This window comes from Engystomops pustulosus, chromosome 6 (assembly GCF_040894005.1).
Source record: "Engystomops pustulosus chromosome 6, aEngPut4.maternal, whole genome shotgun sequence".
Classification (NCBI taxonomy): domain Eukaryota; kingdom Metazoa; phylum Chordata; class Amphibia; order Anura; family Leptodactylidae; genus Engystomops; species Engystomops pustulosus.
In genome coordinates, this window is record NC_092416.1 from 108,566,502 (window position 1) to 108,594,327 (window position 27,826).

Below are 27,826 nucleotides of genomic sequence, written 5' to 3' on the forward strand. Positions count from 1 at the left end.
CTTTTCCTAAAATGTGCTGCAGGCAGTTAACATTAGATGTAGAATATCTGGGTGATAGACTGGAGTTAGCAGGAGAATTTTGGACTCTTTCCCCGAACCAGGACCTTCTGACATCTGGAGGAAGAGAGGGAACCATACACTTTTCAAGTTAAGATTACCTTGGCTTGAGACCGTATTATCTTCTGCACTACTCTTGAGATGGCAAAACGGAGGAAGGCTTTGTCTGGGAGAGAGTACCCACCCCCTTGGGGTTGTCCTGACGCATAGAGAAAAACATTGGAACTTTCCGAATCTTCCTGGACGCAAAAAGGTGATTTATTGGGGATTTATAAGGGAAAAAAAAAATCAATATGTTCTCTTCTGCCTAATAGACTCCTTGAGCTGTCGACGTTGAGGTGTGAGCATCCCAACCTTCCTAATCTGTTGTAGTGACCACTTGTGAAGAGGATTTCTAGAAAACAGTTTTTCTTTATGAACCACCAGTTTAGGCATTTCTTTTATCTTCTGTGGTAGCCTTTTTCCAGAACCCCAACATTCTTGATCCAAACTGACAGAAGGAATGCCTGTAGGGGGTCTCGTGTGTGTCTGAGCCCATAACACTGAAGGTATCGTGGATGTCAAAAGCGATTTACTTCATCACTTCTCTAATAAAAGGAGCGCTTTTCTTCCCGAAGGCACAAATCTTTTTGGGAGGGAGATTACTTTCTCCTGTAGCAAGTAGAACATTTGGTTGTGGGTGTCTAGTAACCCCCACCCCCCAGGAAACACTTTTGTTATGGTGGGCAGAGATGTGGTTTTTCTAGATTCACCAGCGAGCCCGAAGAGAATGTTTTCAGGCCAAAAGGAAGTACCCTGCTCAACTATTCCCTCTATGCAGACTGCAAACCTTTGAAATGTCTGCTAGTTTATGAGGATTGGAATGTGATAGTATGAATATTGCAGATCCACAGTCTCCAAGAATGCATCTTTGTCCAAGAAGCAAAAAGTGTATTTTATGGTTTCCATCTTGAACCTCTTGTACAGTAGATATTGGTTCAGATGTTTCAAATTTATTATGGACCTGAAGATCCTGTTCATTTTTTTCTCAAGAACATTAGATAATCCCGTCTTTTCCTGTTCTTTGGGAACTCTGGACAATACATTGTTCACAGCAGGGATGAAATTTCTTTTACCAAAAATTGACGTTCTTCTAGGGGTAGCTGTACCAAGCAGAATCTGTCTTGAGGGGTCCGGGTTGAAAATTCTAACCAGTAACCCTGACTGATGAGATCAAGTATCCAAAGGGATGATTTTATCTTCTGCCAAACCTGGAGAAACTTCATCAGTCTGCCCCTCCCCCACTTGAAGACTGGAGACATTGTAGATTCTGCTTCCTGGTGGATGGCTTGTTGAAGATGATATTCTTATTTCTGTTTTCATATTGCTGGTATCTTTATGAATTGTCTTTTTTTTACTGGTATCAGTACAAACCTTCCTGTGATCAAGAAAATACTTCATTTGGTTATAACATTTCTGTGAGGAAAATCGCTTCTTCCTCTCAGAAGCCTTTAAGAATATCATCCAAGTTTGACCCGAATATATGATCCCATTCCCCATCAGCTTGCTATTGGAAGCAGTGTCCCCTGACCAGGTGTGCATCCAAGTCCATCTTGTTGACAACTTTATAAGGTCTGACTTTTTTTTAAAGGTAAGGATGCAATAATATCTTGGTGTTCCTGCGGAACGATGCCCCCCCAATTGGTCCAGCCACATAAGACATCGCTCTAGCGGAACAAGTGGCCACTATACTAGGTCTCAGCATAGCCATCGCCACCTTCTCGCACAGACATCTTCTCTGGCAGTTAATATACCACAACTACATTACCTCTAGCACTGGGTCTTTAAATAATTTCAGCAATTAATTGCAAAGTCAATATTTGCCTAGGAACAGCTAACATAGTTTCAGAGATTGCTCCATTACCACAGGTGTGGGTGTTGATGAGGACAGGGCTGGAGATGATTAAGTAAGAATCACACCACTGGACACTGGTGCTGAGCATCATTATTTCTCTTCTGTTAACCATGGCCATCTCTAAAGAAAACGATGAATTACTCTTACCGGTAATGTTTTTTCCTCAAGTCACGACGGCACCACCACAGAGATAGGGATCCGCCCTCTAAGGACAGGAAACGTGAGCAAAAAAAAAAAAAAAAAAAAAAAAAAAAAAGAGGCTCCTCCTACTCCTCCTCCGTTTGGTTCTGTCTACTAACTAAATGGCTCTTCCAAGAAAATCTCTGTAACCATATACACATATTTATTCAGTATATATTCACATACACATAACCGGTAAGAGTAATTCATCGTTTTCCCCTTCATCACGACGGCACCACCAGAGAATTAGAGAAATAAACGAGACAATTGGGAGAAGGGGGATAATAGAGGATAAGACCTTCCTTCCAAAAGAAAGAGAAGAGGAACCCATCACATTAACCCTATAGTGTTTAAGGAAAGTTAGGGGTGGACCAGGTGGCAGCCTGGCTAATTTGCTCCAGCGTAGCATCCCTACACCCAGCCCATGATGTAGCTAACGATCTAGTTGAATGAGCATGGATGCCATCCGGGACAGGAACTTCCAAAATCTCATAGGCCATCTGAATAGTGACTAGTCCATCAAGCGATGGCTGTGGAGGATGCTTTAATCCCCTTAATCTTTCCTGAAAAAAAAAACAAAAGCTATCCGATTTCCTCCACATAGAAGTAGCACCCAAATATTGTATAATACTCCTTCTAACGTCAAGACAATGAAAAGATCTTTCCTTCTCTGGTCTTGGGGTTACTGCAGAATGATGGAAGGGTAATGTCCTGAGAACTATGAAAATCGGATACTACTTCAGGCAAGAACCCCGGATCTGGTCATGCAAGATTCTACAATATGGATGTTTATGAGACAAAGCTGCTATTTCACCAACTCTTAGATGGCTGTTAAAAAATAAATAAATAAAAAAAAAAAACACGTCTTAAAGGGAACCTGTAACCAGGAGACCCATTTTTAGCAATCCCCCAGTCCCCACAGAGCACAGAGAGTACATACACTGCCAAAGTGTTTTTGCATAAAAGATAGGTTTTACCGAAAAAAAGATATGTTATATTGTACCTTTCATTAGCATCTGCTGTGTGACTAGGCAGTTGCCAATTGGGAGTGGCTGGAAAGGAGCAGTTCCCCCCACCCTTGGGAAACATGTGACCTTTTCAAATATATGAATAACTCACCACAAATCTGGATCGGCTGTAGAGGAGCAGGGGGCGTCGCTAAGCCAAGTGATGGGTGTTTTCATATATTTGAAAAGGTCACATGGAGAAGCTGAATCCCAAGGGTGGGTGGGGGGACTGCTCCTTTCCATCCCCTCCCAATAGGCAACTGCCTAGTCACACAGCACATGCTAATGAAAAGGAGAATTATTCTCACCGTTAATTCGGTTTCCATTAGTCCACCATGACAGCCCCAACTGGAGGATGACCCTTGACTTCTGTAGGGACAGGAAGCAGAGGTTAAATACCCCACCCCGGCATCCGTACTCCAGTGGCTACCAAATAACTACACCGGCCTTGGATGCAACCCATTTATTGTATTACACAACAAAAAGGGGAAAGTGTGCACCAAAATTAGCTCAGCAGACACTATATGCAGGAAGCATTGTAAACTTTATTCATTACCAAACAAGATACATATATGACACACAATTTAAAACATGTAATACACATACATATCAACTGGTGACCAAGGTGCAGGTCGACCCAATGAAGACCCCTTCTAAGCCCCCCTGTGGTGGACTGAAAACCTACCAACCAAAATATATGGAGGAATGCAAAGTCTCAACAAATCAAAAATATCAATAAATAGTAACAGTGCATCCCTAAAAATTCATGAATCCTGTAAGCAGCCAAAGCAGGAGTCAAATATCAAAAGAACTAAAGAAACATGCAAGTGCGTGCAATGTGCAAATAATACCCAGGTTAGTAACTAAGGTGCTCTCAGAAGGCTGGCAATCAGGCAGTAAGGAAATGCAGGGGTAATGAGCTCCCCACGCGCATCGTCGTCTTAGACGACTTCCTCAGGGGTGAACAGCCCAAACAAAAACCGACACCTTTAAATAGCAGCGATTTCCCCCCCCCCCTCCCACACGATGACATCTGACCGCACGTAGCTGAGTACACCTGCAGTTTCCAAGTGCCGGAAGTAGGTGTATTGAGTTGAAAAGACAAGATTCACTGCGCATGCGCATCCCCGGCCGGGGTATCACACATGACGACGGTAACCAGGCGATCAGACAAACAGGAAATAAGCATACTGTTTAAATACTGGTCGTATGGTGCTGCGCATACGGCGGATTACGGTAAGAGCACTATTATAAGAAATAAATCGCTGTATTTAAGTAACAATCGCAATATAGAGCAGACAGTGTCAAAGAAATAAATGCGCTGTGGCGACAAATACCAACGTCTTATCACAAGGTGAACAAAATAAATTTTGCCGACGTAATGCTATAAGTTCATGAAGGACACAGGTACAAAGACGGTATAGCCATCCATTATATATATTGACTTCCCCTGTTATGCGGTACTCTGAATATCTGTGACCAGATTATTAATCTAATTACATTGTCTGTAAGAACACCCAGGTATATAGAAGGTACAAAAAAACAAAAAAATAAATAAAAAATGAAATTGAAAGCACAAATATGAGCGAGTGGTATGACCATAATTCTGACGATCGGGTGGGGGGGCGCTGCCATCCACCACAAGTCGGTTGTGGTAAACATATACGTAAACCTGTTTAGTAAATAACAATATTCCTTGTCAATCCTATACATAGGAAATCACCTAAATAAAGGGAACACCACCCCACTTGCACATTTGGTGTAATCAACCACCACAAAGGGGAGAGGGAAGAGAACCCGGTAGGAAACAAAATATATATGCATGTAATTCCTAACAATTAAAAGTCCATAAAAAATCTGTAAAAGGAAATCAGATGCAGGAGTCCAGACGGTAAAGCAACGCTAGTTCAAACGGAGTATGGTCCAGAAGAATGACTATTCGCAGATGTGATGAATAAGGAGGCAACTGATGACAACTTGAGGCGCTTCGTAGGTATATACCACAGATTCTGAGGAGGAGAAGATTTAATATGGTCCGAGATGTTTGTTCTAAGGTAGACTGCCAATGCATAAATGGATCCTGGTGAATATAATGCAGGGGTGGTTTTAGATGTCAGTATCAAAAGTTATAAATAAAGAGCAAGGACAAGAATGCCACTAAAGTTCACTAGAAAAAGGATGGTGAAATAAGGAGCCATAAGGGCTCAATGACTACAAGGGGCTGCAGAAAAGCCCAAAAACGTGAAAATGAAACCAAAACTTGCGAGTAAAGAAATAATAAAATGAAAGAAAAGGAAGGTGCCCCAATCATACTAAATTATGACTAGAGATGAGCGAGCACTAAAATGCTCGGGTGCTCGTTACTCGAACCGAACATTTCCCAATGCTCGAGTGCTCGTTTCGAGTAATGAGCCCCATTGAAATCAATGGGAGACCCGAGCATTTTTCAGTAAAATTACAAACTGACCGAGCACAGTGAAATAACACAGTGCAGAACAGATTGCAGATGTTCGGGAACATCTGCGATCTGTTCCGGAGACACGCGTGCAGAACGGTGTTCTCCACAATAGTATTTGAAGAACAATATGTGTAGAGAACAACTTGCAGAGGTTTCCAAACAAGTTGTTCTTCACACATACATATTGTTCTTCAAATACTATTGCGGAGAACACCGTTCTGCACGCGTGTCTCCGGAACAGATCGCAGATGTTCCCGAACATCTGCAATCTATTCTGCACTGTGTTATTTCACTCTTTTCTTCAATTAAACGATTAAATTAAATGTTTTAATTGTATTTTTTTATTGTTCTTCACTTCTTTTTTTTAATTAAATGCTCGTTATCGAGCAGGGCAAATACTCGTCCGAGCAACGAGCCGGTCCGAGTATGCTAATACTCGACCGAGCATCAAGCTCGGACGAGTATACTCGCTCATCACAAATTATGACATATATATAGGAAGAGTAGAGCAGCAGATTACCTAAGGTTATATAATGTGTGAAACCCAACCAAATGCCTACTAGTGAAATATTGAAAATATATGAAAACTTAGAATTTGTGGGGAAAAAAAAAAAAAAATTGTATAATTTTTTGTTTTTATTTTTATAGAAGATTACTTACCCCTGCACCATTGGATCTACCCATATCAGAACCACACATAAATGTGTTGACATTCCAATATGCATGATGGTCATTTATCTCTGCCTGTAGAACCCGTGAATAGGAGTTCCTCATTCAGACCCTGTGGAGAAAGACAATGCAAATTCTAAATCCACTGGGCTTCCCGTCTCAGTAGTTCGGGCGTGACATTCCCTCCCCTAATGTTGGGGTGGATTTTGTCAAGGCCAACCACTTGTAGACCATTTATCTTACCCCCATGCGGTGTCCGAAAATGTGTGGCCACCGAAGAGAGAACTTTGCCCTGTGAGAAATGCAGATGGGCATTATTGATGATTGACAGATGTTGCTGTATCTGTTTCCGCAGTTCCTGTGTGGTTTGTCCAACATACACCTTTCGACATGGGCAGATGATCGCATAAATGATGTTTCTGGACCTGCAGTTGATACAATTGTGTAAAACAAAAGTACATTGGTCCAAAGGGTTAACAAATTCTCTGGTGACCTGCTTGAGTTTATTTTGAAACATTAATTATTTCATCTTAGACTGTAAATTTTACAGGCAGGTTTCTGGCACAGCGATGGGTGCACGTTGCGCGCCCTCCTATGCCAACCTATTCTTAGGTTGGTGGGAGGACATGCACGTGTACCCATAGTCTCTCTTTGTGCAACATGTGAGAGGTTGGCATCATTATATCGATGACGTGGTGTTCCTTTGGGATGGTCCTTTGGATCTGTGCAAGCGATTTGTGAGTGATTTTAAATAACAACTCGTTTAATATCATTCTGACTTCTACTTTTTCGCAGTCGGCCGTCGAATTCCTGGATCTAAAAATCTCAGTCCGGAATAACACCTTTATGTATGGATCTCCATAGAAAAAGTACGGCTACAAACAGCTTACTGCACTTTGAAAGCTTCCATCCCCACCATTTAAAAACAGGAATTCCAGTGGGGCAATTCATACGTGTGAGACGCAACTGCACTTTACAAGAAGACTTCAGGAGAAATGCATCTGAGTTGACACAAAGATTCAGGGAGAGAAAATATCCGAAGAAGATCATCTCTAGGGCCTACTGTAGAGCCAGTGACTCGTCAAGGCCAGATTTTCTTACCCCCAAGCCACCCAGGTCAAACTCACAGGTAGGAATCTGCACCAGATACAATAACAAGTGGGGTGGCATACAAAACATTCTGATGAAAAATTGGAATATTCTAAACCCTGAGCCAAGATTGAGACCCTTCTTGGATAATAAGCCCAAACTTGTAGCCAGACGGGCCTCTAATCTAAAGGACCAATTGACTAGAAGTCACTTTTCCAGACCTACCATCCGTCTGGGTAGAGGCATCAGATTGAGGGGTTCATTCCCTTGCGGGGACTGTTCAGTCTGCCCCTTATTGAGGGTCACCAGAGAATTTGTTAACCCTTTGGACCAATGTACTTTTGTTTTACACAATTATATCAACTGCAGGTCCAGAAACATCATTTATGCGATCATCTGCCCATGTCGAAAGGTGTATGTTGGACAAACCACACAGGAACTGCGGAAACAGATACAGCAACATCTGTCAATCATCAATAATGCCCATCTGCATTTCTCACAGGGCAAAGTTCTCTCTTCGGTGGCCACACATTTTCGGACACCGCATGGGGGTAAGATAAATGGTCTACAAGTGGTTGGCCTTGACAAAATCCACCCCAACATTAGGGGAGGGAATGTCACGCCCGAACTACTGAGACGGGAAGCCCAGTGGATTTAGAATTTGCATTGTCTTTCTCCACAGGGTCTGAATGAGGAACTCCTATTCACGGGTTCTACAGGCAGAGATAAATGACCATCATGCATATTGGACTGTCAACACATTTATGTGTGGTTCTGATATGGGTAGATCCAATGGTGCAGGGGTAAGTAATCTTCTATAAAAATAAAAAATTATACAATTTTTTTTTCCCACAAATTCTAAGTTTTCATATATTTTCAATATTTCACTAGTAGGCATTTGGTTGGGTTTCACACATTATATAACCTTAGGTAATCTGCTGCTCTACTCTTCCTATATATATGTCATAATTTAGTATGATTGGGGCACCTTCCTTTTCTTTCATTTTATTATTTCTTTACTCGCAAGTTTTGGTTTCATTTTCACGTTTTTGGGCTTTTCTGCAGCCCCTTGTAGTCATTGAGCCCTTATGGCTCCTTATTTCACCATCCTTTTTCTAGTGAACTTTAGTGGCATTCTTGTCCTTGCTCTTTATTTATAACTTTTGATACTGACATCTAAAACCACCCCTGCATTATATTCACCAGGATCAATTTATGCATTGGCAGTCTACCTTAGAACAAACATCTCGGACCATATTAAATCTTCTCCTCCTCAGAATCTGTGGTATATACCTACGAAGCGCCTCAAGTTGTCATCAGTTGCCTCCTTATTCATCACATCTGCGAATAGTCATTCTTCTGGACCATACTCCGTTTGAACTAGCGTTGCTTTACCGTCTGGACTCCTGCATCTGATTTCCTTTCCAGATTTTTTATGGACTTTTAATTGTTAGGAATTACATGCATATATATTTTGTTTCCTACCGGGTTCTCTTCCCTCTCCCCTTTGTGGTGGTTGATTACACCAAATGTGCGAGTGGGGTGGTGTTCCCTTTATTTAGGTGATTTCCTATGTATAGGATTGACAAGGAATATTGTTATTTACTAAACAGGTTTACGTATATGTTTACCACAACCGACTTGTGGTGGATGGCAGCGCCCCCCCCCCCCCCCACCCGATCGTCAGAATTATGGTCATACCACTCGCTCATATTTGTGCTTTCAATTTCATTTTTTATTTATTTTGTTTTTTGTACCTTCTATATACCTGGGTGTTCTTACAGACAATGTAATTAGATTAATAATCTGGTCACAGATATTCAGAGTACCGCATAACAGGGGAAGTCAATATATATAATGGATGGCTATACCGTCTTTGTACCTGTGTCCTTCATGAACTTATAGCATTACGTCGGCAAAATTTATTTTGTTCACCTTGTGATAAGACGTTGGTATTTGTCGCCACAGCGCATTTATTTCTTTGACACTGTCTGCTCTATATTGCGATTGTTACTTAAATACAGCGATTTATTTCTTATAATAGTGCTCTTACCGTAATCCGCCGTATGCGCAGCACCATACGTCCAGTATTTAAACAGTATGCTTATTTCCTGTTTGTCTGATCACCTGGTTACCGTCGTCATGTGTGATACCCCGGCCGGGGATGCGCATGCGCAGTGAATCTTGTCTTTTCAACTCAATACACCTACTTCCGGCACTTGGAAACTGCAGGTGTACTCAGCTACGTGCGGTCAGATGTCATCGTGTGTGGGAGGGGGGGGGGGGAAAATCGCTGCTATTTAAAGGTGTCGGTTTTTGTTTGGGCTATTCACCCCTGAGGAAGTCGTCTAAGACGACGATGCGCGTGGGGAGCTCATTACCCCTGCATTTCCTTACCGCCTGATTGCCAGCCTTCTGAGAGCACCTTAGTTACTAACCTGGGTATTATTTGCACATTGCACGCACTTGCATGTTTCTTTAGTTCTTTTGATATTTGACTCCTGCTTTGGCTGCTTACAGGATTCATGAATTTTTAGGGATGCACTGTTACTATTTATTGATATTTTTGATTTGTTGAGACTTGGCATTCCTCCATATATTTTGGTTGGTAGGTTTTCAGTCCACCACAGGGGGGCTTAGAAGGGGTCTTCATTGGGTCGACCTGCACCTTGGTCACCAGTTGATATGTATGTGTATTACATATTTTAAATTGTGTGTCATATATGCATCTTGTTTGGTAATGAATAAAGTTTACAATGCTTCCTGCATATAGTGTCTACTGAGCTAATTTTGGTGCACACTTCCCCCTTTTTGTTGTGTAGTTGACTTGATTGTGCACCTGCTCATTTGCATACATGCTTTGGTTGTGCTGGCCGGTCTTTGTTTGTAGCTTAGTAACATACAATAAATGGTTAACAAACAGCTATTACACACAGAACAAATAGGCAAGACTTTCCTAAGCTTTAGCATATTCAAAATTTAGGGTGGGAATATATATGTGCCGTCATGGTGGACTAATGGAAACCGAATTAACGGTGAGAATAATTCTCCTTTTCCATAGGGCCCCATGACGGCCCCAACTGGAGATGCATCAGATAACCAATTGGGGGGAGGGGGGGGACAACAGCTTGTAAGACCTTCCTTCCGAAGGACTGGTCTCTAGCACTCTGAACATCTAGCCTATAGAGTTTGGCAAAAGTTAGATGACTAGACCAGGTAGCTGCTCTACATATATCCTCTAGTGAGGCACCACATTTCTCAGCCCAAGAGGCTGCCACTCCTCTGGTTGAGTGGGCCCCAACAGTCCCCGGAATGTCCAAGTTGTTGGCATCATAAGCTTCTTTGATGACAGTCTGGATCAATCTAGCAATGGCCGCTTTTGAAGCTTTTTTGCCCTCGTTTCTTCCTTTGAAATGTAGGAGAATGCTGTCATCTTTTCTCCAAGACTTGGTAAATTCAATATAATGTAGAAGGTATCTTCTTACTACGTCCAGTGTATGCCAATCTGATTCTCTGGCATGGCTTGGGTTCTGACAAAAGGAAGGAAGAATAATTTCTTGGTTACGGTGAAAGGATGAAGGTTTTATCGAACATTAGCACGACCCTGTCCTCATACATTTTAAGATAGGGCTCTTTGATTGACAAGGTCTTGATTTCTCCCAAACGCCTAGCTCTCTAATCTTAACCATCTCTAGGGGTTCAAATGGTACTTTCATAAGGTGGTTCAGTACTAATGAGAGATCCCAATTTGGGATATTTTGTTTTATATGTGGCCTTAGTCTAGCGGTAGCTTTGACAAACCTTTGAATCCACCCGTTTTCTGCTAGTGAAGTGTCGAAGAATGTGCTGAGGGCTGCAATCTGGACTTTTAAAGAACTTGTCTTAAGGCCCTTGTCGAATCCTGTTTGCAGGAAGTCCAGCACCTGTGAAATGTTAGGGGGACAGTTGGTTAGGAGGAGTCCTGCCACAAAAGGATACAAATCTTCCCCATTCCTGGAATAGATTTTGTGAGTAACTGGCTTGCGGCTTGCCTTGAGCGTGTAAATTACCTTACCTCTATAATCCCTTAAATATCAGCAACATCCTTTCAGGATCCATGCAGAGAGCTGGAGAGCCTGTGGATTTGGATGGTATACTGGACCCTGGAACAGGAGGTTGTTTAGAGGTTCCAGCATGATAGGTTCTTCCAACGCCATCTTCCTTAACCACAGAAACCAGTTTCTCTTTGGCCACCAGGGTACAATGAGAATAATCCTTGCTTGGTCCTCTCTGATCTTCTGAATGACCCGTGCTATGAAAGGTATGGGAGGAAATGCATACATCAGAGGCCCGCTCCAAGACTGACTGAAGGCATCTCTTTGACCAAACCTTGTCTCTCTTTCTAGAGAAGAAATGAGGAACCTTCGCATTTTTGCTGGAGGTAAAGAGATTTATTGCTGGTTGTCCCCATCTTTGTGTGAGACGTGCAAAGATGTTCTCGTTCAGACACCATTCGTTTTGGTCTATGACCTGACGACGGAGATAGTCCACTATCAGATTCTCTTCCCCCTTTAGGTTGGTGGCTGAGAGAGAGCAGATGTTGATTTCCGCCCACGCAAATATCTTTCCTGAAAGACTGAGGAGATCGGAGTTCCTGGAACCCCCTTAATGACAAAGATAAGCCACCGTGGTGGTATTGTCTGAGTATATCCTTACATGTTTCCCCTTTAACTTTAGAGTGCTGGCTCTTAAAGTCTCTAAAGCTGCTCTCATTTCTCGGTAATTTGGCCATAGTCCCTGTGTGGGGAGACCTGCTACGTCTGCTCCCCATACTGATTGACTCGCATATTTATTACTGGCCAGGGATGCCATGATATTCCTCTTTCTAGATTTGAAGTGTTCTTCCACCAATCCATGGAACGCTTGACTACTTCCGGTATCTCTATTTTTTGATTCAGGTGTTGGGTATTGGCCTCCTGGGACAAAAATCCCCAACTCTGAAGGGATCTTGTGTGACTCTCGCTCCACTGTATGTATGATGTCATAATCCCAAGGATTCTCATGGCTTCTCACTGTGCACTGACTTATTTTCTGAAATGCTATAATCTGCTGTATCAGATTTGTTTTCTTCTCTGGTGGTAAGAAGGACATTTGCTGAATTGAAACCAACAGTGTTCCTAAAAAGACTACCTTCGTACTTGGAGCTAGCTTGGATTTCTCCAAATTGACTATCCATCCTAATTGCTGCAAGGTTATTATCGTGACATCCCTGTGATGTATTAGTTCTCGTCTTGAACCAGCCACCACTAATAAATCGTTCAGATAGGGAATAACTAATATCCCTTTTTTCCTGAGGAATGCTATCACTTCGACCATAAGTTTTGTGAACGTCCTTGGGGCCGAAGATATTCCAAAAGGCAGCGCCTTGTACCGAATATGGACTTCCTCTCCTCTGGGCGATAGTACTGCAAACCTGAGGAATTTTTGTGAGGCTGGATGTATTGGCATGTGGTAGTACGCATCTCTTAGATCTATCGTACACATGAATGCTCCCGGTTGGATCAAGACAGCTGCTGAGTTTACGGTTTCCATCTTGAATTTCCGGTAGCATACATATTTGTTCAGGTTTTTTAGATTGCAAATCATCCTGAATGTGCCATTTGGGGTTTTTTTTTATCAAGAAGAGGGGAGAGTAGTGTCCTTCCCTTTGATGTTCCTGAGCCACAGGGATGATCACGTCTAACTGGATCAATTTTTGTATCTCTGACCATAGTAGGACAGATAGATTTTCTGAGGGTTGTTCTGTCAAGACAAATTTTCTGGGAGGAAGAGAGGTTAGCTCTATACGGTAACCTTCTTGAAGAATACTTAATATCCAGTGGATTCCCACTGTGAATGGAATTTTAACAAATATTCCTCTCACTCTGGCGTCATTGTTTTCTTAATGCTGGGGCAGAATTCCTGGCACTAAGCTCCACCAGCCCTGCTTGCCTTTCCCTTTACCACATAGTTTTGACTGATCTGAAATCTACAGTCCATTGGCGAAGCCAAAGTGACCTCCTGACTGAATTAGAAAGTGCACCTTCTTTGGCGCTAATTCTTACTCTTTCTGCTGAGGCGTCTGCGATGAAAGCTGTAGCCGCTCTCAATGTGGGGAAGGTACTTAACAGCATTTCCCTAGGAGTGCCATTCTCTAGTTCGGTTATCCAGTGGAAGAGTACGAGCCATGGCTGTTGTGGCGATATTGGATTTTAAATTTAACATGGCAAACTCCCATGTCTTTTTTTAGAAGACTGTCCGCTTTCCTATCTAAGGGATCCTTTAGTTGGATTGAGTCTTTGAATGGTAGGTCTGTTTTTTTGGTCATTTTTGTGACCTGGATGTCTACTTTAGGCGTAGAATTCCAAATTTTGGCTTCAGATTCGTCAAATGAAAGACTGTTTTTAAATTCTTTAGAAATGGAGATCCTGTTTTCTGGCTCCTTCCATTCTTTCAGTATTAACTCTTTGAGGGTGTTGTTGATTGGGAACACGCGTCTCTTTTTGACTTTAAGAAGTCCGAATAGCTCATCCTGAATAGTCTTGGTCTCTTCTACTTCTATCTTGAGGGTATCCCGCATAGCTCTCAAAAGTGGTTCTTTTTTTAATCAAATAAATTTTTATTAAACATTTTCAAGTTTTACATACATTAAATCAACGTCCGCCCCACCCCCACAAAAGTGGTTCTAGATCTTCAGTTGCCGGTAGATATCTAGATTCATCTTACTTGCTGAATTTGAAGGGCCTGGATCCATATCTACAGATTCCTTAGTTCCAGTTCCTTCTGAGTGATGCTGAATCCAACGTGGATTCTATAATCCTTTGTCTTTTATGTGGAGGTTCTTGAGGGATTAATGCCGCTATGGATGTTGTAACCGAAATTTTAACTTAGTCTCTGATAAAGTTACGCATTTCATCTACGAATGAGGCTCTTTCCTCTGAGTAAATTATCCACACAATTCTTGCAAACTGTTTTTTGTAATCAGTAGGGAGTTTTTCTAGACACATATTGCACTTTTTTGATGTGGCTTTCTTTGTGCTTGACTGATCTTTGTCCTTAGCTCTCCCTTTATCCTTCTCCCTGGGTTCCTACAAAGGAGAAGGAGGAGTAGTTAGTCCTTAATCAGACACCTGATGTGATGATATGGGGATATGTGGGTGACCCACCACCCTATCCCTAAATGACCCCACTTACAGGGTTCAAGGATATGAGATCCAGGCACGAAGCCTCCATACCACATGCCTCCATGTTCCCAATCGTGGAACTACTTGTATCAGCAAGCCTAAACATTAACAAAAATGCATGATAGCCTCTGACATCAATACAGTATGGTGTATAAGTGAAAGAGTACCTTATGTAGCTTGAGCAAGGAGTACACTGCACAAGATTCTAAAGGAAACATACACATGGATATAGATATATATCGTATATGGCACAATTGATCCAAACATACACCATATGACCGACCTTAACGGCTGGGAAATGCCTAGAGTAGAGTCTGATCTCGGAAGCACCTGGGTCAGGGCTGATATACGATCATTAGACCTCAGATCAACGTGAATACCTCGCTTTTTGACTCTTCCTGCTTCCGGGTTGCGCCATCATGATGTCACATCCGGCTCCGTCATTTCCTGCGGAAGTCATCACCAGAATCGGCCGGCAGCTGGCCCACGTGACCTCCGCGACGAACGCGCTCCGGGTGTCCTTAGCTTCACGGAGCTGCGGGCAGAGCCGGAGGAATGCAGTCTCCTCGTGGCAGAGGAAAGGACCGGAGTCCGATCGAGGCAGAGACTGCTTGGGGTAAGGTGACAAGTCCCTGCGCCTCCTATGATCCCCCCCCTCACCGTCCCAACTACTGGGGATGAGGAGAGAACTTCTCTCTACTCCCTGCCCTGTGTAGGGACAGGAAGCCACTGGAGTACGGATGCCAGGGTGGGGTAATTAACCTCTCTGCTTCCTGTCCCTACAGAGGTCAAGGGTCATCCTCCAGTTGGGGCCGTCATGGGGGACGCTATGGAAAGATTACAGAAAAAAAAGATATGTTAAACCTATTTTTAATACAAAAACACTTTGGCAGTGTATGTCCTATGCTCTATGGGGACTGGGGGAGTGCTAAAAATGGGTCTCCTGGTGACAGGTTCCCGTTAAGCGTGAGAACTTATTGAAATACCCTTCAATGATTCTAACAGAGGACCTGACAAAACTTTGAGAACCATAGATAAACCCCAGGGAGGTAACTTATTCCTAATTGTGGGCCTAATTCTACCTGCTGCCCTAATAAATCTGGAAATCCATGTATGTTTAGCTAACTCCTGGTCAAATAAAGCTCCTAGAGCCGACACCTGAGCCCTAAGTGTAGCTGGTTTAAGTACCTTCTCTAGGCCTTTCTGCAGGAATTCAAGGATCTGAATAACATTAGGCTGAGACAACTGCCCCGGGTTCTGACCAGAAAAGGAAAAGAAAGCCTTCCAAACTCTATGGTAGATCTTGTATGTTACTGGTTTCCTATTCTTTTGCAGAGTGGAAATAACCTCACTAGACAAGCCTTGCTTTTGGAGAATCATCCTCTCAATAGCCATGCCGTCAGATGCAGGGCTTTTATCTCTGGATGGAGGATCGGACCCTGTGACAACAAGTTCCTCGATTACGGAAGTATCCAGGGATCGGCTATTGAAAGCTCCCTTAGACTGGAAAACCATGCCTGACGAGGCCAGAAGGGGGCAATCAATTTCACCTTTGCTCTGTCTGGTCTTATTTTTCTGATTGTCCTGGGAAAGAGAATCATGGGAGGAAAGGCATAAAGAAGAGGACAGTCCCACTTTTGAGAAAATGTGTCCACTGCTAATGGGAGGTCTGCCCTGTTCAAGGAAAAAAAAAATCTTTATCTTGCAATTTCTCCTTGTGGCGAAAAGATCCATCATTGGCATACCCCAAAGCTTGGTGATCTTTAGGAATACTGACTGATTCAGCTCCCAGTACCCTTGATATAGTGTCCTTCGACTTAAAAAATCTGCTGTAACATTTTCTACACCCCTTATGTGAATCCCTTTTAGGGATGTGAAATAGGTCTCTGCCAGGGTTAGGATCTGAGTGGCCATGTACATAAGGCCCGAATTCTTTGTACTGCCCTGCTTGTTGATATAGGCAATGGCTGTAGTGTTGTCCGACATCATGGCCACCTCATGTCCCTGCAGGAGAGGAAGAGTTTCTATCAGGGCTTTTAAGGCCGCTAATAATTCTTTTTTGTTTGACGACACCTCCCTTTCTGCCATGTCCCAAGTTCCCTGAAAAACCTGTTCTATGTGAGCTCCCCACCCCCAAGGACTGAAATCTGTAGTAATCAGTCTGTCCTGACCGGGGTTCCAAGGAAGACCCACCTCCAGATTCCTCACTGTTAACCACCAATCTAGGGAATTTAAAATTTTTATTAGGAGAAGAATCTTTACATCTAAAGAGGACTGATCCCTGTCCCACTTTTCTAGAAGAAAATTCTGTAGGCTTCTTGAGTGGAACTGGGCCCAAGGAACAGCAGGGATGGCGGCTGAAAAAAAAAGATCCAGAAGAGACATGCCCTTCCTTAGAAGTAAAACAGAATCCTTTCCCTAACACCAGAGATCTTATTTTCTCTATTTTGTCTGTTGGAAGAAATGACCTCTGTCTTTGGGAGTCTAACCATATTCCTAAAAAAAGAGCTTTTTTGTTGTAGGAACCATAGTTGATTTTTCTATGTTATTGACCACCCCGGTTTTTTTTAGTATCTGAAGAACCCTGGACAGCTGACTGCATACTGCCCGATCTGATGACCCTACCAACAGGAAATAATCTAGATATGGTATGAACAATCCGAGTTTCTCTTATGTGAGCTGCCATTTCTGATACTATTTTTGTAAAGATTCTTGGAGCAATAGCGATCCCGAACGGTAGTGCTCTGTATAGGAAATGATAAATTTCAGAGTCCACCTGAATGGCTACTCTTAAGTATTTTTGAAACTCCTGATATATGGGGATGTGATAATACACATCGGTCAGGTCTGTAGAAGCCATGAAACAATTGGGGAACAGTAGGTTCACTGTTGACTTCAAAGGTTTCCATTTTGAATTTTGGGACAACCAGGAATTTGTTTAGGGGCTTTAGATTTAAAATAACCCTTAACAAACCCCCCCCCCCCGGTTTCTTTACCAAAAATAGATTTGAGTTAAACCCCTCGCCTTGTTTGACAAGAGGAACCTGACATAGTACCTTCTTCTGGACCAGGGTGCAGACCTCTGTAATCATCGCCTGTTTTCTCCTGAAGTGGGATATGTGATTATCAACCGAGAGAGGGAGGAGGAGTGAGAAATTCCATCAAAACGCCCTTCTGAATCGTTTGCAACACCTGATATTTCCGACCAGGCTTCGAAGAAGTGGGCCAGTCTTCCCCCTACAGGGAGCTTGGCGTCATAAAGCACTTGGCCTCTGACGCTTGGGGTCTCTGGATTGATTAAACAAGAGTCCTCGGTTCTTCTGAAAGGGTCTAGTATTCCGATTCCTTTCTGATCCCTTTCTCTGAGGCCTTGCCCTCAGAAAGGAACTACACTGGGTGTTTGCAGCGGGAAAAGACTTCACCTTACTCCCTGCGTTCTCTAACAACTCCTCCAACATCTTCCCAAATAACAACTTCCCGTCACATGGAATTCCGCATAGTCTATTTATCGACCCTATGGCCAGTTTTTTAGCGAGAGGGCTCTTCTGTCTGATTTGGACAAGGCTGATGAACGAGCCGTGAGTCTAAGGGCATCAATAGAAACGTCTGCTAGAAAAGCGGCCCCTTTTTGTACATCAGAAATAGACAAAGCTAAAGCGTCCCTAGGCACCTTGTTTCGGATATCCGTTTCTAGTTGGTTTAACCAAAATAACATGGAATGGGACACATGCGGCTGCAATATTAGGCTTAAAAGCTGAAGTAGCCGAATCCCAAGATCTTTCAATTTTCTTATCCATGGGATCTCTGAGGGAACCTAAATCTTCAAACTGGAGAGATGACCTAAGACTGACCTTTGCTACAGACGCATCGACCTTAGGGGCAGAACCGCATGTACCCCTCTGCAACATATACTGCCGCAGATATGCCTGGCTCCTACGTGAGCAGGGGAGGGTTAGGATTTGACAATTCTCTGGCCCTCTGGAACTCTTCCCGAACCACACTCCTTAACGACTCCAGCCAAACAGAAGACTCTTCAGTTAAGATTTTGCCAATACAGGTTTGCAGGTGGCTTTTTCATGACTGGAAGGGAGTTTATGAGCAAAAATTTCGCATTCTCCATGGTGCATCTTACGGGTTGCCTTTTTAGGCCCCTTTTCTCCCCAACATAGGCAAACAACACCCATTATAAGAACAGTACATAAAAGTAAAAACATTCACCGCCTTGCAGTATAGTTACAGGGCTGGGTGTCTCAGCAAGATCTCGCTTGTCAGCTGTGCAGTATGACAGACTTGTAAACAGCATTCTGCAGTTCCCCTCTCCCATTTTTAAAACTCCCACCAAGTGGGCGTGGCTCTGATCTCACTTCCGCTCAAAATGCCCAGCGGTGAGGAAAAAAAAAAAATTGATTCCAGGGGAAAAAAAATTGTGGACTCTAATCCTACAGAGAAGGAGAGCCCGCCACCTTATGGCATGAGCAGCCCGCTCGAGCCTTAACCCTGTGCGCCGGCAATCCAAAACCGGAAGTGACTATGTGTCACTTTTGGCGTGAGCGTTCCACTCACCTCCGCTGTCGGCAGCCGCCGGCTCTACAAAGAGGATGCAGCAGAGGCCCCACGTGCATATGGAGGGAGGAAAGCTGCCACAATCCTAATCCCCCACACTGGAGGATTGTACTGACGGCGTCCCACAGTCCCTTCATAGAGAAGGGCAAGTGAGACACCGCAGGGACACCTTCATCACAGCGTGCCCAGATCTCCTTCCAAGGACAGGAAACCCAAACTGAGGAGGAGCCCTTTTTTATGCTCAGGTTTCCTCTCCTTGGAGGGCAGATCCCCATCTCTCTGGCGGTGCCGTCATGATGAAGGGGAAACACGTGCAGTCATTTTTGCACTGCACAAAACTGGCTCAACAGGGAATTGTATCGCAAGAAAGATTGTTGACCGAGGTGCAATCTATCGCATCAAGGAATCCAAGGAGGAGAGGTTGCCAAAAAGGCTCCAGGGCGCCCAAAAAGGACCAGCAAGCACCCGGACCATCTCTTACAGGTGTTTCAGCTTCGGGTTCAGGCTACCAGCAGTGCAAAGCTTGCTCAGGAATGGCAACAAGCGGGTGCGAGTGCATCTGCACGCACTTTAAGGCGGAGACTCTTGGAGCATGGCCTGGTGTCAATTAGGGCAGCAAAGAAGCCACTTCTCTCCAGAAAAAAACATCAGGGACAGACTGATATTCTGAAGGTACAGGGAGTGGACTGCTGAGTCATTTTCTCTGATGAATCCCCTTTCCAATTGTTTGGAACATCTGGAAAACAGCTTGTTCGCAGAAGACAAGGTGAGCGATACCACCAGTCTTGTCTCATGCCAAGTCTTGCTTCTCAGCCAAGGGAATCAGCTCTCTCACAGTCTTGCCTAAAAACACATCCATGAATAAAGAATAGGACCAGAATGTCCTCCAAGAGCAACTTCTCCCAACAGTCCAAGAGAAGTTTGGTGATCAACAATGCCTTTTCCAGCATGATGGAGCACCTTGCGATAAAGCAAAGGTGATAACTAAATGGCTCAGGGAACAAAACATAGATATTTTGGGTTCATGGCCTGGAAACTCCCCAGATCTTAATCCTATTGAGAACTTGTGGACAAACAAAAACCAACAAATTGTGACAAAATGCAAGCATTGATTGTGCAAGAATGGACTGCTGTCAGTCAGGATTTGGTCCAGAAGTTGATTGAGAGCATACCAGGGAGAAAACATCTGAAAAACATGCATAAAAACCAGAGGGCAACAGATGTGAAAATATAATATTTGTGTCATTCTCAAAACTTATGGCCATGACTGTACTCAGAATTGTAATATTATGTTATGCAGGTTTACCAAATGTGGTATCATTTGGCAAAATCAGCATTGAACACAGCATTAATCATGTCTAAATGAGCAACCAATGGCGGAATTCTACCCCAATTTCATCAGAGATAGAGATATATATATATATAGATAGATATATATATATATATATATATTGTTATGCAATATTTTAACCAGAGCTGTAGTTCTTGCAAATTAAAAAAAATCCAGAAGGGTGTTAAGAAACCCACACTTGACAAAACCTCTTGACAAGTGTGTCTGGCTTTCACTTGCAAGGATGAATTGTTGGAAAATTACTGCACTCAATATGTTTCTTAAAACACTTAAAAAACCTTGTGAGCAAAAGATTTGATGAACAAAATAACACGCACAACTAGAGCAATATTATGCATACGTAGGTTTTATTGTAAAACTCTTGACATGATCCACCTGATTTATGCTATAATTAAATAAATTGTTCAATGTTAGAACAGTGGCTGAAGTTTTTGCAGATGAATTGTAGCCCCATTTAAAAATGAGCTTATACAAATGTAATTTCAGAGCAGTTATCCAAAAGGAAAAAAAAAAATAGATAAATAAACCTACTCACTCTCCAGCACCCGGATCCTTGGCACGGCTCCTCTTCTCTAGTCGGCAGCGTTGTGTCCAAGCAATCTGCCGGCTGGCGCACACTAGGATGCGGCGGTGTCTCCGATGACGTGAGCGGCGACAACGCAGCATTATAGTTTGCGCCGGCTGGCAGATCGCATGGATGCGACTCTGCCGGCTACAGAAGGAGAGAAGAAATGGAGAAAAAAGAAGAGGAGCCGTGCTGAGGATTGTGAGGGGGGTGAGTGAGTATTGCCGGAGGGAGAGTATTAAGTTTATTTTTTTTATGTGCTTGGCATACAGGGGGCTGGCTGGCTGTATACTACTCCTTCAGCTTATTCTCGAGTCAATAGGCAAAATTAGAGGTCTCGACTTATACTTCAGGATATACAAAAGGGTAGGAAATTAACTTTGTAATCACAGCACTGTATTTGGGGCGATTCACCTTTAAGACATTAAAGGGGTTTTTGCCATGAAAGAAAATTCTCACATTTAAATCCCCTAGTAATGTTAACACACACACAAAAAAAAAAAAAAAAAAAGATAATTTTAACCCCTTATTTTACAATTTTATTGCGGTTTTTAGCCTAGGACTAAAGTATAGTAAATTACCAAAATCCAGAGGTCCTTTTGTAACTAGGGGTCATCTGTAAGTCAGGTGTTCTTAAGTAGGGGACTACCTGTATCTGGATACTTCTCTGGGTATTGTATTGGTCTCAAAATTCTGGCATCAGTGCAGAGTTTTTTGGTAAAATCATCTTCTAGTATGAAAGACTTACATTCAAGAAGTTCACTCCATGACCAAAAGTCAAACCATCAGTTCATGGACACTGCCATACAATTTGATCCACTCGCACAGTGTTATCAAGGGGTTAGTCAGCTGAACAGCACCAAGCAGATTTGAAGAAACCTGACATTACATGTGGAAGCAATGAATAACAATCAAGCACCCTGTGTACACTGGTCTAGTTCGCGGGCTCCCAAAACCCGCGATTAGCAATCCAATCCATGGTGGAAGCCCACCATTTATTTTCTAGATTGGAAAAGTTGCCCCTGGATGAATTTCATACATATCTTATATGTATCTTATAATTTGTCTATCCATTTATCTTTCTAGCTTTTTGTCGATTTACCTCTAAATCTGCTACACATCTATCGCCTATGTATTAATATATCCATCTCCTATTTAGCCATGTAGTAGTGTAGAAAAATGTGTGAAGGTGCACTATTAGGGGGTCCTGTTCATGAAGTATATCCTATTCCAAGTGAATCAGACTTGCTCTTAGGCTGGTGCCACATGTGGCGCTTTTGTCTGCGTTTGCGAACGCAAACACAGACAAAGTCACGCCCACCGGGGCGGGCCTCGGCCCGATCGCATCGGCGTTTCTATGGAAACGCCTGCAATCGGGAACGAGACGCCGGTGTTTCGCGTTAAATTAACACGAAACACCGGCGGCTCGTTCCCGATCGCAGGCGTTTCCATAGAAACGCCGATGCGATCGGGCCGAGGCCCTCCCCGGTGGGCGCGACTTTGTCTGCGTTTGCGTTCGCAAACGCAGACAAAAGCGCCACGTGTGGCGCCAGCCTTAGAAGTGACCTGTTTTTTTGCTCTCCTTGGTGGTGCTCTAACTCATTTAAACAGTCCATGCATTGAATATCCAAATAGTTATCAAAAGAGAAAGAGGAAAAATTTGCACTCACCAATCCTTTGTGGCAAGTTGAAGCACTACAACTTGCGCTAGCGCAAAATGATTTGTCCCTAGAACGAGCTCCGATGGATTACCCTCTATTCCATACTGTCCTCCAATTTTAAAAGATGCAATATAGCCATCTCCACTTTATATTTATACATCTATAAATATAAAGTTTTATAAGTCTATATCATCTTTCATCATGATTTTGGCCAGGGCACCACTTTGCATAGAACCGACCCTGGTGGAGGGGGCTGTACAGTAAAGTCCTATTCAGTTAACACAGAGGGTTCATTTTAAATACTTCACACCTAACACAGATGCTATCAGTCATAGAAGAGCAGAGCAAAAGCCTCTGCCTTTTTCACTCATTGGGGTCCATAGCAATCCAGAGCAGCTTTTATTTAAACGTGGAACCTTAGATAGCAAGTAGCCTGTTAGTGGCTAATGCTCTAAAATAGCTGCTTTTACACATAATATAGGATTACAAATTAAAAACACACCGCGTGACAATTGCCCTCACACCTGTCATCAAGTCTTTGTCACCAATCCTGTCACCACTGCCTGTTGGAGTAGCTCACAAAGATTCCATCCCAGCCTTTATCTGGGGAATTCAAACAGTAATCTTTCTAAAATCATAATTTCTTTATTATGTAAAAGAGCCTGGGCACATGGAGAGAGAAAGTGATGTCGCCCTGTTCCCCCTGCAGAAGTCTGTGAGTAATGTATAGTAAAGCATTGCTACATCTGCTGACATGTTCTGCTATACACATGTGAGACACAGACATCAGCTACACAAATCCCTGACAAGTTCTCCTCCCATACACATGGCTGCATCCTGAGGTAGGCGAATCTCTGAGGGCGCATTCACGTTGCGTTTTGGTCGCGTTTTCATTGCGTTTGAAACACATATACAACAGCTGATGTGAGGTAATTTGCCTAATTACATTACCGTTTACGTTTGTAAACGCAATGTTAACGCATGTGTTAACAAAACGCATGTGTTAACGCTTTCTTAACACATGCGTTAACATCGAGTTTGCGATGCGTTTTGTAAACGGAAGCGTTAACAGTGATGTAATTAGGCAAATCACCTCTCCTCAGCCGTTGTATATGCGTTTCAAACGCAATGAAAACGCGACCAAAACGCAACGTGTGAGCGCGCCCTCATACACACAGACTGCAGTGGGTGTGGTCGCCAGGAGCAGGAAGTAATTAAAAGGGCCAGCACGAGGAACGTCACATCATTATACGGGCTGTCATTCAAGCACTGGGGGGGCTGTGCCTCCCACTCATGAATAAGCGGACAGCTGAATGATGAAGATTCATTGGCCCTATATCAAGTCATTTGCATACAACTTTAGTACCGGATTGTTTACGTTTACAGGCATGTACAGACTTGCCTGTAAACTTAAGCAATCAGGTACTAAAGCTGTATGCAAATGACCTGAGACCAGACAATGAATGGACAGGGGCAATGCTTTCTAATTGCAGTCTATGAAAATATATATAGATATAGTTTTGGGGGGTTATTTGTCTGACGGGTTCTCTTTAAAGATAACGACTTGGCTGCATACTTATGGATCTATTAACAGAACCACACTAGTGTAGGTCACACACTACTACAAAGTTCCCCCCCCCCCCATTCATAAAAAAAAAAAAAAAAAATGGAATACTAATTATACATAATTATAAATACATATGTGCCCGATTTCTTGAGACATGCACACACTTTAAAACAGACTGGCAGGGTGGGTGACAAGCCAATTAAAGAGGACCTGTCACCCTGTAAAAGTGCACTAGGAGCTGCTTACTAAATTAAGCAGCTCCTAGTGCCACTGCAAATGCAGCAGTGTTATCGGAAACCTCAGATAACGCCAGATTGCTCTCAAAGCAGTCCGGAGTATTCATGAGTGGGTGGTCACAGTGTCATAAGAAAGTGTCATAGGCAGTGTCATAGGAAACCTCCGATAACGCCAACACCGCTGTGGTGTACAGCATTAATGCCGGACTGCTCTCAAAGCGGTCCCGCGTGTTCATGAGGGGGCGGGCTTGGGGCTGTGACTACCGCATGACACACAGCAGTCACCACTGCCCTATGGAGTGCGCGGGGTGGCCCGGCGAAGAGGCAGCGCCTCGGACCACCCACTCATGAATACTCCGGACTGCTTTGAGAGCAATCTGGCGTTATCTGAGGTTTCCGATAACACTGCTGCATTTGCAGTGGCACTAGGAGCTGCTTACTTTAGTAAGCAGCTCCCAGTGCACTTTTTCAGCGTGACAGGTCCTCTTTAAAACTACTATAAATGAAAAATCCAAGAGCTGACAAGGAAGCTGCCTTAAGAAAATACAGCAATCTCCTTTATGTAGAATATTAAAAACTGACAGCAATGCTCCCCCAAACCAGAGTTGCATTCAGATCCTAAAGAAATTTTCAGACATACTTATAACCAGGATACCAAAAGAGGGTAATAGATGCTTCATTAAAACACCAAGGGAAATGGTCCCCCAGTTAAGCAGAGGTGGACGAATGAACAGCTGTCATGTGATGCATCCCTAAACACGGGTACAAGAAGTAATTGTACAGACACAGATGGCCAGGCCACAGGCTGAATAATCAGAGAATCTAGGTACTGGTCTACTGGTGTCTAGAGCTTCGAAGATAATTACAGGCGTTAGGAATGCATTGGTAACATCAGAAAGATACAGAACTATCCCGTAACAGTGCGCCTGCTCTTTCCTTTATAATAGCGTTACATGTGAACACATACACACGATGGTGGGGCGGCTTTAAACTGTTAAAATGTAACAAGTTTGCTGCTGCAGCAAGTTCGCGTGACATCAAAGATAAGAGACACTGGGTTAGCTAAAGGGTGACAGCTCAGCCCACGGTTCAATCCGTCAACTTTCCAGTCACCATCCCTTACCACTGCCTTAACCGGCCTTCTCTCGGTAAAAGGCAGGGCCTGAGCCACAAAGCTCTGCAGTCTATTGAGAAAAGCCCTGACCTTGTACTCACGAAGCCGTCAGTGACGCTCCCTCTGTTAATCGGCTCCTTTATCTCAGCAACAAATATTCCGCCATTTTCCTCGCTGTTTATTTAAACGGTAAACACTCCCCGGCAGTGAGCGTTCCGTCCTACCGCAGAGAATCTTGGGGGTTGTAGGCCACCAAGCCACAGCGACGCTTGTCAACCAGAGGTGCGGTGAACGTCAATGCCCCGGCATGCCGTGCGGTATCCACCCGCAGCATCAGGGGGACAATAAAGCCTAATACTTAACGGGAGAGGTGGGGGTGGGGGGGCTATTTATAGTAGCTGGTTGGCTAGAGGGGGAGGAGAACTTGGACGCTCTGTGACAGCTTCCCTCAGGTGAACTCCGGTTTCCTTAGCTCGAACCTCGATGTCAAGCAGTCAGAAGAGTAGGGGGGTGGGGAGGTATTACCAACTCCTGGTCACAAGGGTCATAGGAACCACGGTTTCCCGGTTTATTTTCAGCAGTTGCCCGATATGAAGAGGTTCTGTCACTACTTTTTGCTGCATATATGACATTTACTGTGCTGACAGTTGCTTCCTGTAAAGACATTGAGACCTTGAATTAGGTTAGGTTGTTAGGTTAGTGATCAAATTTCTAGGAAACCAACTCTGGATTATTACATACATTCATGTTCCCTTACAGACTATTGAATCCTTCTCTTATTTTTCTGCTTCTGTGCAAGTACTTGTTACAGTCCAATATCTCTCTATTAGAATTATTTGCATCTGATTAAGGCTACATTCCCACTGCCGTGAGCCCGCCGCACCGTAGCACACGGCAGCGTGGGGAGAGGAGGAGGAGGAGGTGAGCGCAGCTCACCCCCGCCCCTCTCCATAGCTATGTGTGGCCGCGGCGCCATAATATGGGAAAAGATAGGACATGTCCTATCTTTTCCCGGGCTACAGAGCGGTACGGTGCCGCACGTGTGCTGCTCCGTACCGCTCCCGTAGGGCGCCGCGAGCCCATAGAAGTGTATGGGGGACGTGTATCAGCCGCATATACGTCGGCTGTATATACGTCCCCCATACTGTAGTGTGAATGTAGCCTCAGGGCGCGTTCACGCATTGCGTTTTGACCTGCGTTTTCATTGCGTTTGAAACTCATATAAAACAGCTGAGGAGGGGCGATTTGCCTAATTACATCCCTGTTATTTCCGTTTACAAAACGCATTGTAAACGCATGCGTTAACATTGCGTTTACAAACGTAACCGGTAATGTAATTAGGCAAATCACCTCTCTTCAGCTGTTGTATATGCGTTTAAAATGCAATGAAAACGCAACGTGTTTACAAAACGCACTCTAAGCGCGATGGTAACGCATGCGTTAACAAATGTAAACAGTAATGTAATTAGGCAAATCCCCTTTCCTCAGCTGTTGTAATAAGTTTTTAAACGCAATGAAAACGATGGACGTTGCAGGCCGTTTTTAGTTAGTGCGTCTTCAGATTGTTAAAAAAAAACACATGCCGTTTTTAATTGCGCAAATTCGGAAAAACCAAACAAAAAACGGATGCATTTTTTAACTATCTGAAAACGGCCTAAAAACGCCACGTGTGATTGGTACAGCAGTCGCAGCACTGCTAGTCTGTGACTCTCCGACAGTTGCACTTCAGATACACAGCCTAAGATACATATAAAAGGATTATGTGTGATAGTTGTGGAGTAGGTCTGACCAATCAGATCAAGAACCTCTTGCCAATAACGACGTAGTCTGGGACAGTTCCACATCAGATGGATTAGATCTGCACCAGATCTGTTACATCTTGGGCAGCAATCATCAGTTCTATGCCCCTTCTTAAACAACCTGACAGGGGTAAAGTAAACTCTGTGTAACAGTTATAAGTTATACCCTCTGTGCCTCACTAACCGAAACTCTGGGTGCCGATTCTAAAACCTCTTGCCACTGATCTTCAGTAATGGTTCCCACATCTTTCTCCCATTTAGCCTTCAGTTCAGTAGGGAATTTTTAATTGTGAGCGTCCCTTAGATATGAGTAGTTAACTGAGATTATACCCCTCGTATCCCCAACTTATCATATCTACTACTATGTTAAGGGCTGACTTTTTAATTGGTTTGGAGCGTTCTTGTTGAGTAATT

General features: G+C 43.5%; 1 protein-coding gene across 13 annotated transcripts in view; it reads right to left on the reverse strand.

The window, feature by feature from the left end:
- The window catches only part of NCOA3 (nuclear receptor coactivator 3), a 393,748-nt gene extending 367,740 nt beyond the window's left edge, over window positions 1-26,008 (reverse strand). For 5 of the 13 annotated variants that reach the window (XM_072110548.1, XM_072110547.1, XM_072110546.1 and 2 more), the window contains exon 1: window positions 25,704-26,006. The gene's annotated coding sequence lies outside the window, so the exon portion shown is untranslated. Of the gene's footprint in view, window positions 1-25,703 lie in introns of all 13 variants that reach the window. The other 8 variants (XM_072110544.1, XM_072110543.1, XM_072110551.1 and 5 more) reach the window with 6 other exon arrangements.
- Between the last annotated feature and the right edge of the window lie 1,818 nt (window positions 26,009-27,826).